This window comes from Gorilla gorilla, chromosome 9, assembly GCF_029281585.2.
Source record: "Gorilla gorilla gorilla isolate KB3781 chromosome 9, NHGRI_mGorGor1-v2.1_pri, whole genome shotgun sequence".
Taxonomy (NCBI): Eukaryota; Metazoa; Chordata; class Mammalia; order Primates; family Hominidae; genus Gorilla; species Gorilla gorilla.
The window spans coordinates 95,137,179-95,149,454 of NC_073233.2; the positions used below are offsets into that span (position 1 = coordinate 95,137,179).

Genomic DNA, 12,276 nt, shown 5'->3' on the forward strand with positions numbered 1-12,276 from the left:
CTTTTTATTTGTCTGTGCCCTGCCCCCAGAGGTGGAGCCTACAGAGGCAGGCAGGCCTCCTTGAGCTGTGGTCGGCTCCGCCCAGTTCGAGCTTCCCAGCTGCTTTGTTTACCTAAGCAAGCCTGGGCAATGGCTGGCACCCCTCCCCCAGCCTCGCTGCCGCCTTGCAGTTTGATCTCAGACTGCTGTGCTAGCAATCAGCCAGACTCTGTGGGCGTAGGACCCTCCGAGCCATGTGCCGGATATAATCTCCTGGTGCGCCGTTTTTTAAGCCTGTTGGAAAAGCGCAGTATTAGGGTGGGAGTGACCCGATTTTCCAGGTGCCATCTGTCACCCCTTTCTTTGACTAGGAAAGGGAACTCCCTGACCCCTTGCACTTCCCAAGTGAGGCAATGCCTCGCCCTGCTTCGGCTTGCGTATGTTGCTCTGCACCCACTGTCCTGCACCCACTGTCTGGCACTCCCTAGTGAGATGAACCCGGTACCTCAGATGGAAATGCAGAAATCACCCGTCTTCTGCGTCGCTCACGCTGGGGGCTTTAGACTGGAGCTGTTCCTATTCGGCCATCTTGGCTGCCAGCTTGATAGCCTTTAAAAAAAAAAGAAAAAAAGAAAATAGCTGAATAGCATTCCATCGTGTGTGTGTACTATATTTTCTTTATCCATTCATGTGTTGATGGGAACTTATATTGCTTGCAAATCTTGGCTGTTGTGAATAATGCTGCAGTAAATGTGAGAGTGCTTGATATCTCTTTGATATACTGATTTGCTTTCTTTTGGGAATACACCTAGCAGTGAGATTGCTGGTTCATATTGTAGTTCTATTTTTAGTTCTTTGAGAAACCTCCAAACTGTTCTCCATAGCGGTTGTACTAATTTACATTGCCACCAACAGTGTACAAGGGTTCCTTTTCTTCACATCTTCTCACAGCATTTGTTATTCCTTGTCTTTTGGATAAAAGCCATTTTAACTAGGGTGAGATGATATCTCATTGTAGTTTTGATTTGCATTTCTCTGATGATCAGTGATGTTGAGCACCTTCTTATATACCTGCTTGCCATTTGTATGTCTTCTTTTGAAGAAGTAGTGTAATTGTAGTGTAATTTAAAGTCAGGTAATATGACTCTTCCAATTTTGTTCTTCTTGCTTAGGATAGCTTTGGCTATTTTTGGTCATTTGTGGCTCCATATAAATTATATGATTTTTTTTTCTATTTCTATGAAGACTGTCATTGGCATTTTGATCGGATTATACTGAATCTATAGATTGCTTTGGGTAGTGTGGACATTTTGACAATACTGATTCTTATAATCCATGAACATGGCAATCTTTTTATTTTTTGGTGTCCTCCTTAATTTCTTGCATCAGTGTTTTATAGTTTTCATTGTAGAGATCTTCCATTTCTTTCGTTAATTCCTAGGTATTTAATTGTATTTGTAGCTATTGTAAATGGGATTACTTTCTTGATTTATTTTTCAGAATGTTCACTGTTGGGATATAGAAATGCTACTGATTTTAGTATGTTGATTTGGATCCTGCAACTTTACTGAATTTGTTTATTCTAATAGTTTTTGGTAGAGTCTTTGGGTTTTTCCATGTCTATCATCTGCAAAGAAGGATAATTTAACTTCTTTGTTTCCAATTTGAATTTCATTTCTGTCTCTTGTCTGATTGCTGTAGCTAGGACTTTCAGTACTACGTTGAATAACAGTCATGAAAGTGGGCATCCCTGTTGTGTTCCAGATCTTAGAAGAAAGGCTTTCAGTTTTTTCTCATTCACTATGATACTATCTGTGGGTCTGTTGTGTGTGACTGCTATTATGTGGAAGTATATTCCTTTGATACCCAGGTTTTTGAGGGTTTTTATCATGAAAAGATGTTGAATTTTGTTAAGTGCTTTTCCAGCATCAGTTGAAATGAGCATATGTTTTTTGTTTTTCATAGTTTATATGATGTATCACATTGATTATCTTTTCAAAAAAACCAACTTTTTATCTTGTTGATCTTTTGTATGTTTTGTGTGTATTTCATTTATTTCTACATTGATATTATTTTCTTCTGCTAATTTTGGGCTTGGTTTGCTCTTTTCTAGTTCTTTAAGATGCATTGTTAGGTTGTTTAAAGGTTTTCTGTTTTTTTGATGTGCTTATTGTTATAACTTTTCTCTTAGTACTGCTTTCACTTAGTACTGATTTGCTTATGTTGAAACATCCTTGCATCCCTGGGATAAATCCCAGTTTTTCATGATGAATTATCTTTTTACTGTGCTGTGTAATTTGGTTTGCTAGTATTTTGTTGAGGATTTTTGTATCAGTGTTCATCAGATATATTGACCTGTAGTTTTCTTTTATTGCTATGTGTTTGGTTTTGGTATCAGGGTACTGTTGTCCTCATAGAATGAGTTTGGAAGTATTCTTTTCTCCTTTATTTTTAGAATAGTTTGAGTAGGATTGGTATTAGTTCTTATAGTAAAATTCCGCAGTGAAACTATCAGGTTCTGGACTTGTCTTTGCTGGGAGGCTTTTTATTACAGCTTCAATCTCATCCTTTGTCTTTGGTCTATTCAGGTTTTGGAATTCTTCATGGTTCAATTTTGGTAGATTGTATGTGTCTAGGAATGTATTCATTTCTTGAAGGTATTCCAATTTATTGGCATATAGTTGATCATTATAGTCTCTTAGGAGCATTTGCATTTCTGCTGTAATTCAATTGAATTACATGAATCGCACTGTCTCCTTTTTCATCTCTGATGTATTTGTGCATTTTGTTTAGTTATTCTGGCTAAAGTTTTGTCGATCTGTTTATCTTTTCAAAAAACCAACTTTTCATTTTTTTGATCTTTTGTATTTTTGTGTGTATTTTATTTCTATTTTGATATTATTCTCTTCTGCTAATTTTGGGCTTGGTTTGCTCTTGCTTTTCTAGTTCTTTAAGATGCATTGTTATGTTGTTTGCTTAAAGTTTTTCTGCTTTTTGATGTAGGTGCTTATTATAAACTTTTCTCTTAGTATTGCTTTCACTGTATTTCATAGATTTTGGTTTGTTGTGTTTCCATTTTCATTTGTTTCAAGAAATTTTTAAATTTTCTTCTTAATTTCTTCATTGGTTCCCAGGAGTGTATTGTTTAATGTCTATGTGTAGTTTCCAAAGTTTCCTTTGTTATTGACTTCTAATTTTATTCCATTCTGGTCAGAGAAGAGACTTGATATGATTTCAAGTTTCTGAATTTTTTAAGACTTGTTTTGTGGCCAAATATATGGTCTTAGGTTCTTTTTAAAAAAATGTTGCTTAAAAATACACAAGAACCTAGCCTAAAAAAATCAAATTATATACAGAATTTAGAGGTTAAAAGTTGTATTTCAGAGTTAGGAGATGTGCCTTAAATAATTAGATTTTATTATAAAGGGATTACTTGCAGCAATGCAGAGAGTGATTTTGGGATTTGGAGGGGGTATATCACAGGTAATAGGGGATGCTGTTGCAGTTATCCAGCAGAGAAATGGTGAGGACTTGACCAAAGCTTATGGCAATGATACGGTGAAGAGTAGGTTTATCTGAGATATGAGGATTGCTGCTTGGATGAGGAAGATGAAAAACGCTGGAAGGTAAGCAAATTATAAAATAGGAAAAATGTGTGAAAATTGAATACAAGCTTTGCAAATACTGAGGCTGAGGTTCTTTTATGACATTCAGCTAGAGAAATAATGGGTAACAGTTGGGTATTCAGAGCTCAGGTGATAAATCTGGGTCAGGGATAGAAATTTAGGAGTTATCAGCATGTAGATATTAGTTTAAACCATGCAGGTTGATAGTGTTCTGTAGTGAGAATACGGATAGTAAGAAAAAGTGTTCCAAGTATGGACTGGAGAATCTTGATGTTTGAAGCATAGGCAGTAGGAAAGGAGTCAGTAAAGCAGAGGCCAGAGTAGTGGCAAGAGGCATTATAAATACCTTGTTAAATTTAGGTGCTACTATTAGCTGTCACACTAGCTGTCTGACTTTAGACGAATTACATAACTTTGCTACACCTCATTTTCTTCATTATGAAAAGTGTAAATTAACATGTGGGCCTCATAGGTAGGGCTTTGAGGATTGAATACGACACATTGTCTTTCAAATGTTTTTGATGTGACGACCCAAAATAAGAACGATATTTTATATATTATGATTATGTTACCATATATACATGTATATATATGTATATAAATTTCTCAGAAAAATACTGAACCTTCCTACATGTGATATATTTGGATATTTCCTATTCTAATTTATGTATTTAAAAAGCTGCTGTGACTCACTGATGGATAACAGCCAGTAGTGAGAAAAAGCACTGAACTAAAACGCGTGAGCACCTAGAACAGTGACTGATCACTTAGCAAACGCAGAGTTAAGAGTAGTGATTGTTTTTAAACCAAGAGAGAAAGTTGACTAAAATACACAATTTCAGTAAGGACAGCATTATCTTTATTGTTATTGCTCTAGATGTATCCAGTAAGTGAGAGGTAAAAAGTATTCATCTGCAATCTGATGGTCAGTGGTAAGCTGCTAGAGAAATTTCTGTAGGTGGGTTGGGGTAGTGGATTAAGAAATAAATGTGAAATAAGGAAGTAAGAGTGAGTTTAGTAAACTCAAGAAGCTTGAGAGAAAAAGATAGGGCCATTTGCTAGAGGATTAAGGGTTTTTCTTTTCTTTCTTGTCCCCTTGCTACCCTCCTTCTCTCTCTTTCTTAGACTGGAGAGACTAGACTCTGGGAAAGTTTAAGTGAATAAGAGAAGATTGAAGAAGCAGACAAGATTGATAAATTGGGGAATGGGAAAGAGAATAGAGTCTAACCTCTGGTCCATAATGTCAACATTTAGGGGTAGATTATTAAAATTGTCTGGGAGAAATTATTATAAATGATTAGGAAGAAATTAAAATGGTTTGGAAGCCTTGCACATGTGTTTTAAGTGAAAGAGGACTGAAAAAAACTAGGAAATAGAAAAATCTAATGCTCGTGGCTTTCTAAATACATGGTCTTTCTTAAAAGATAATTTAATTTCTTATAAAAATAGACATGGAGCCGGGCACAGTGGCTCATGCCTGTAATCCCAGCACTTTGGGAGGCTGAGGCAGGTAGATCACCTGAGGTCAGGAGTTCGAGACCAGCCTGACCAACATGGAGAAACCCCGTCACTACTAAAAATACAAAATTAGCCAGGCATGGGGCACATGCCTGTAATCCCAGCTACTTGGGTGGCTGAGGCAGGAGAATCACTTGGACCTGGGAGGTGGAGGTTGTGGTGAGCCAAGATCACACCATTGCACTCCAGCCTGGGCAACAAGAGCAGAACTTCATCTCAAAAAAAAAAATATATATATATATATATATGTGTGTGTGTGTGTGTGTGTGTGTATTATATATAGACAAGGACAAACATGAAGCCATTATTCCTCAGAAGATACATACAGATGAAATGAGGCACTTCTATTATTGTCAGCCAAACCTGTGAGTTTACCAAAAATGCAAAATTTGTTCGATGAGAAGAAGTATTGAGATTGTTAGGAGTGTTACTTTCCTCAAAACAAATGGAAAACATGAGAAAACATAGGTTCATAAATGCTGTGAATCATTTCCTGTGAGAATACAAAGCTTATTACACCAAGTCACATGACTGTGATCTGACTTTCTTTATTGGTAGAAAAAAATTAGCCTGCTCATTTGTTGAGTGTACTCTAAGAATGAGAAACTTGTGGCAAATCTATTGTCAATTTTTTACCTGTCAGTCTTTGAGGTAGTTGTGCCCAGATAAAGAAGTTACTCTAACATTTTATAATGAATATAAATTGTTTTAGTAGAAGGCAAAGAGAAATATTGTATGGAGAAACAGCATGAACCTAAAATGCGACCCCTAAGGCAAGGACTTAATGGGACACAATCATGTCAAAAATGGCCAGTTGCCTTTCAAACACTTGCAATAAAAATGACATTCTTAGGTGGTTTTAAAAATGTGAATATTTTGTTTGTGATTTTTCACTGATGTCAAAGTTCAAAAGTGGATGACATTCACATGTTTTTAAATCAGTGGAAAACTCACACCACTAATATGTTATTCATTGCTGATAGTCTTATTCTAGTTCTGCAATAGTTCCCAGAGGTTCCACTGGATACAGTAGCCTCTTTGTCAATCAAGATTGTTGTTTGAACTTAAAGGATGAGCCATATATCCTGGTGTACACTTCTAACCTGATGCAATTTTAACCTGTTAGCATTGTTAAGGTACATCAAATTGGCACTGTGTAATCTTATTTCTAAGTTACAATTTACCTAGAATTTAATAGTAACAATCGTTGTCTCATGAAAAAGTAAATTTGTTTCATGTTTTACAAATTCTTTTTATATTATTGACAAAAAATTGATAATTCTTATAAATTCAGTTCACTCTTTAGAAGTTATGAGAAATGAAAATAAATTATTGTTGTTTTGAAAATGACAGTCCACAGATTTTAAAAAAACATTTTTTCAATAAAGCATTTCTGTTTTGAGCAAGAAGGGTGTCTTATATATAACAATCTGTTACCTTTGCAGGTCTCAGCACATCAAACATTCATAGGTAAAAGAAATAATTATGATAAATTTCTAATAACAGTGGTGAGTTTTTAAAATAATTTGAGTATTTTTTTCATTGACAATGTCAGTAATAGTTTATTAGTATTGGTGATTACTAGAGGGAGTTTTAGGTAAAACAGTACCCAGTAAATGTTTGAATGAATGATACTCAGTTAAAAAAATTTAAGGATTAGTAGTAAAATTTTTAGCCTTTCAGAGTTTTCATTGACTTAATTAAAAAACATACATGTGTTTTAGGAGATTCCATGGTAGAATAGAAATTGTACAGTCTTCAATGCCATATATAACAGACCCCTCTTTAGGTTTTGGCTCTACCACTTACAAACTCTGTGGCCTTCAATAAGATACTTGGCTTCTTTCATTTTAAATTTGTCATGGATAAAATGATCTCTGTGGCTATGAAAAGTCAGAACACATAATCCTACAAGAACATAATATTTTTAAACATTATTTATGTTTCCAAGCCCATCTTTAAAAGTTATTCAACCTATAAATGAATCTATAAAATATAGTTGAAGTACAGTGCCAATGCTACTATCGAAACAAATAATATTTATGATAATATTTCTTTGGGAAAATACATTGATGTCCAGCGTGTTAGCACTAAAGCAAAAGGACTGGGAATTATCCAGATGTGAGCTACTCCACAATCCCATATTTGGAGCTAGAGTTCAGTGTGTGGGGGGATGGGGAGTGATGGGACAGAAGGACAGAACTGGAGATCTTAGGGAGAGAATGGTTAAAAACAAAATAAGGGCCTGGTGTGGCAGCTCATTCCTGTAATTCCAGCATTTTAAGAGCCAAGGCAGGAGGATTGTTTGAGCCCAGGGATTTGATACCAGCTTGGACAACATAGGGAGACCCCATCCCTACAAAATATAAAATAACAAAACTAAATAGGTTAATACTACAAATTGAGGAGCCAAAGGATTGGGATAATGATTTAAAGTGGGGCTTTTCCTTTCCTTCCTCTTTTTTTCCCTTTCTTCTCCATTTCTCCCCCACTCTGACACCATTCTGACTAGAGGAATTTGGGACAGCACAGTAAATGGGACTGGACAAAAAGGGATCTTGGAGTATAGAGTGGAGATTGGCACTTCAGAGCAGGTAGGGGTCGGAAGAAGAGGGCAGGGCAAAGAAACAAATGTGTTGGCCCTGAATTTGCAGAGGAGCAAAATTCTGCCATCCTTCTCTCTATTGCCAGCCTTACTCTGAACTAGTTGTTAGTGTATCCATTGAAAGCTGGATTTAAAAAGCTAGAAAGATTAAAATGAGTGATGAATGAAGCCAAACAAGGTATCCAATTTTTCTTCATTATTTATATCTTTCTGGACATGTTTTATCATAACTAAATAAAGCCACAGGTGACTCTTAAAGTATCTGCAAGAGCTGGGCATGGTGGCACGTGCCTACGGTCCCAGTTACACAGGAGGCTGAGAAAGGAAGATTGCTTGAGCCCAGGAATTCAGGGCTGTAGTGCGCTACGATTGTGCCTGTGAGTAGCCACTGTACTCCAGACTGGGCAACATAAGGAGAATCTTGTCTCTTGAAAGAAAAAAAAAAAGTATCTACAAGCAATTTAAAAAATTAACATAGCCAAAGAGCTGCCATGTAGTTGGCCTTCTTTCTTTATAGTTGACTGTTTCTCTCCCTGCCTGTAAGAGAGGAAGTGAAGGTGAAGAGAAGGGAGGGTTAAGAGGAAATGGTTGCTAGAAGCAGTGAGGTAAGAGGAGGTCTTCAGTATTTATCTAGAGTAGCCTTTTATATTTAAAGGATATACATTCATTTTGTGTGTATCTTCAATGTAGCTATAAGACATTATTTTCCCAGAATTTGCTAGTATATCATCTGGTTGGTAAATTACAAAACTGGGAATAACTTTTTAACTTTATAATGAAATACATTGATGTTTCAGGGATCTATTAAAAACACTGACCTCAAGACCTGCCTATTACCCTAAGCGGTAGATTACTCCCTGTCTCCATGTTAGGACAACCTTTTAATGGATGTCTTTTAAAATGAGGTTTTGAAGTTATAAACTTATTTGAATTTACTTTTAAACTAAATGTCGCATTATGTTTAAATATTATTAGAGGATCCATTATATTAGCCAAAATAAGTGATTCCAACTATATAAACTTACATACCTTTATACCTCAGTTTTAATTACAACTAATTCCACCTCATTTAGGCTTGAGATATAAATATAATCTGATTTTGAAAATACGAGATTAAAGTTATTTGGAATAAGATATAATTTGCAAATTATAAATTCAGAAGTCGGAAGCGGTTTGCTATGAAAAGATGATAAAATGCAGATAAAGAATTAACTTTTGGGTTTGTTTACTTAAATTATGTTGTAATATGTAATATGATTCCTCAAAATATTTTTTAATTTGGGAATTTATGATGAATATAAAAAGATTCATTGAGAATGAGGAAGCTTCATATAGAGACATGATGCCCTGTGAATTAAAGTCAATAACTGGAGTTCTGTAGAGTATTTTAGAGGACAATGGCCTCAAATTAAGATTATATTAAAGTGATTTTTTGGGGGCAAAAACATGTCTTTTGCTCATTGTGGAAAAATGAGCAAATGTGATTGAACAAAATAATAATAATTATCACCCATAATCTCTTCTTTCAAAGACAAGTAACTACCAGCTTTGTTTATATCCTTTTAGTCTGTTGGCTATGCCTCTATCTGTCTGTTGGTCCTGCTTGCCCTCACTCTTCCTCTTTTCCTCCCTCCTTTGCCCCTTTCCTTCCTCCTGCCTTCACTTCTTTCCTCTCTCCTTCCACACATTTGTGTGTGTGTATGTGTATGTGTATATGTGTATATATGTCTTTCAGCTTCTCAAATGAGATTATATTATGTAGGCTATATGATTATATGCCTTTGTATTTCCATATAAACCCTAGAAATGGATTCTTATACTAATTTTCAGTTCTTCACTAAGAAACTGGTGATAACTCTTAGCAATGTTGAGTGTGACTAAACATCCAAACATTATATCCTTTCGAGTTCTGGAATCCTCTTTTGCATGCTGTCTGCTTCTTGTTTAAGGAGCATTATTACTAATCACAGAAAGTTCTTAGATGAGACTTTACTGATACAGATGCTCAAATTTGAAGCAGTTAAATTTAACTGTTTGCTTTACTGCTTGTGAGGTGCTGTAACTCATTGGGCTATGCTATAACTCACTGTGTCTTTCTCAAGCCTGATTCTTTCTTTCTGTTATTTTCTTTTGTTTAAGTTCTGTGTCAGAAGTAATCAAAAGACACTATAGTGTAGTTGAGAGGGAACTCTGGGGTCCAGCTGTGTTGGTTCAAATCCTTCTCCATCTTAGTTGTTTTGTGACCTTGGCTAAGTTATGTAGCCTCTTTGTGCCTCACATTTCTCGTCTTCACTGGGGATAATAATAGTACTTACCTCATGGGGTTATTGTATTGAATATCTACTGCATAGGAAGCACTCAATAAATGTTAGTTGTTTTTATTATTTAAATCTAAGCTGCAAACGTCATATTTATATGATTCTATTTATCAAAAATGTCCAGAATAGAAAAATCTGTAGAGATAAAAATTAGATTGGTGGCCTAGGGGAGTTGGGAGTGTAGGGAATGACTATTAATGGGTAAGGGCTTTTTTTAGGGTTGACGAAAATGTTCTAAAAGTAATTGTGGTGATGGTTGCACAAGTCTGAATATACCAGAAACCACTGACTGATACAGTTTAGATAGTGAATTGTATAATATTTCAATGGTATGTCAGTAAAACTGTGAATGTATTTTTAAATATAAATCTGGCACATTCTTGATCAAAATTAAGTCACAGATTGCCAGATACAAACTGACCACAAGCACGTACTTCCTATACCATATGTACGTCTAAGTCCCTTTCTAAGAATACATTCCAATTTAGTATGAATAGAAATTACATTTATAGTCTTTAGAAATATAATCAGTTAATAACTTGATTATATTTTCTGCGTATATTATATATATTTAATTATATATTGATATTGATTATATTTTACACAATAATTATTTTACTGTATTCTGTGTTTATTTTGGGGAAGAGGCTTTTTTTTTTTTCAGTTGGAATCACTTTTAATATTTAAATACAAAAAATGAGCACTGGCTTCTGTTTTTTTAAACACACACACAAATCTAACAGCCAAAATGTGCAGAGGAAATGAGCTCCTGCTCTGTCTTCCCCAGTCCCCATCCTGTGGCTGAAGCTGCAGCCAGCCTCTTTCCCCTTATACATAGGGATTCATAGTGGCCACATTACACCACAGTTGTAATGCATTTTGTCTGTTTTACATTGTGTGCATGTCCCTCCCCAACAGCTCCATTCTTTAAGGAAAAAAAAGAAAGCAGTCATTAATGGTCAGGGGCACATCCCTCCCACTGGCGTCAGTTCCTACCCCACAGGAGAAAGTGAGATCTTCCAGTTAGGAGCAATTTTGTGAAAAGAGTGTGTGGCCAGAGCTGGAATAACCATTTGCATGGCTGCACTGTGGTATCAGAGTGAAGACTGAAGTAAGTCAGGATAGTGTGGAGGGCACAGTTGCAATTAAGTCTCTTCATGAGACAATGTGGGGAGATTTCTTCCCACCAGGTTTAGATGGATCAATGTGCCAAAGTTAAAAAAAAAAATCCAAATAATCAGCAGTTCAAACACAATTGAATTTCTAACTTCTCCCACGGAGACAGCTCATATACGGCAGTAACAATCTAGATCTTTCCAGGAAGTGAAGGAAGAGCGCCTTGCATTCTTCCTGAGAGCCCTGTGTTAGGCCCTAGAAGTATCTGCTGCTGCTGCAGTTGCTGCTGTTGCTCGATTTGCATCTTCTCAGTCTCAAAGACAACGGGAAGAACCAGGATCATAAAGGAAGTGGTCCCAATCCACACGGCTGCCCTGGAAAACCTGTACATTTTGTGAGCCACAAAGAGGGAGAGAAAGAAGAGGTTCTGGCCGCAGACCGGACCCTCTTTGGAAACATCTCCATCAGGCCCCATAGTCTCTCCGACAAGGTCTCATCTAGCTTCTCCTCGTCGTCCTCCTCCAACTCCTCCTTAGTCTTCTCCACGTCGCCTTTTGGGAGCAATTCCTCCGGGGACAGGGGTTCCCCTGCGACAGTGGCCATGGCTGTAGGGGACACCAGAAGTGGAAAAAAAGGATAGGGAAAAGATATTTCCAAACCACTGTACTTGCCATGGATAATTTTTGAAATGAATGGCAACACAGAAGGAAATTTTATGTGTGTGTGTGTATGTGTATGTGTGTACGCGTGTAGAGCGGGAATACACACACACACTACATATATATATCGTGGTACATTTTTTTCCTCTTCCATGGTCTACTTCAGACATTTTTAAGAATTAGCATAGATAGCACAAATGGGAATTATTTGGCCTTATTCCAGTCTACATCCTTAAAACTTCAAATAAAACATCCATATTTGGAGGCTTATTTTTCATGTTGTATAGTTTCAGTGAATGGGCTCATTGGGAGAGAAAGTACACCATCTATATACAAGTTCATCTAAAATTCACAGCAAAACAGAATATTTTCCCACCATTATCAATTTTCAGCAGATTTTGTTTCAGATGTGTGATTGAGTCACTGAGCCAGGAAAATGTTTACCTGCAAAGTGA

The 12,276-nt window shown here is 36.3% G+C and overlaps 1 protein-coding gene and 1 pseudogene across 8 annotated transcripts in view; one reads left to right on the forward strand and one right to left on the reverse strand.

Annotated features, from left to right (window-relative positions):
• The window catches only part of TMEM135 (transmembrane protein 135), a 360,134-nt gene that overhangs the window by 283,862 nt on the left and 63,996 nt on the right, over nucleotides 1-12,276 (forward strand). The gene's annotated exons all lie outside the window — the stretch shown is intronic.
• On the reverse strand, nucleotides 11,353-11,765 carry LOC109028693 (mitochondrial import receptor subunit TOM22 homolog; annotated as a pseudogene).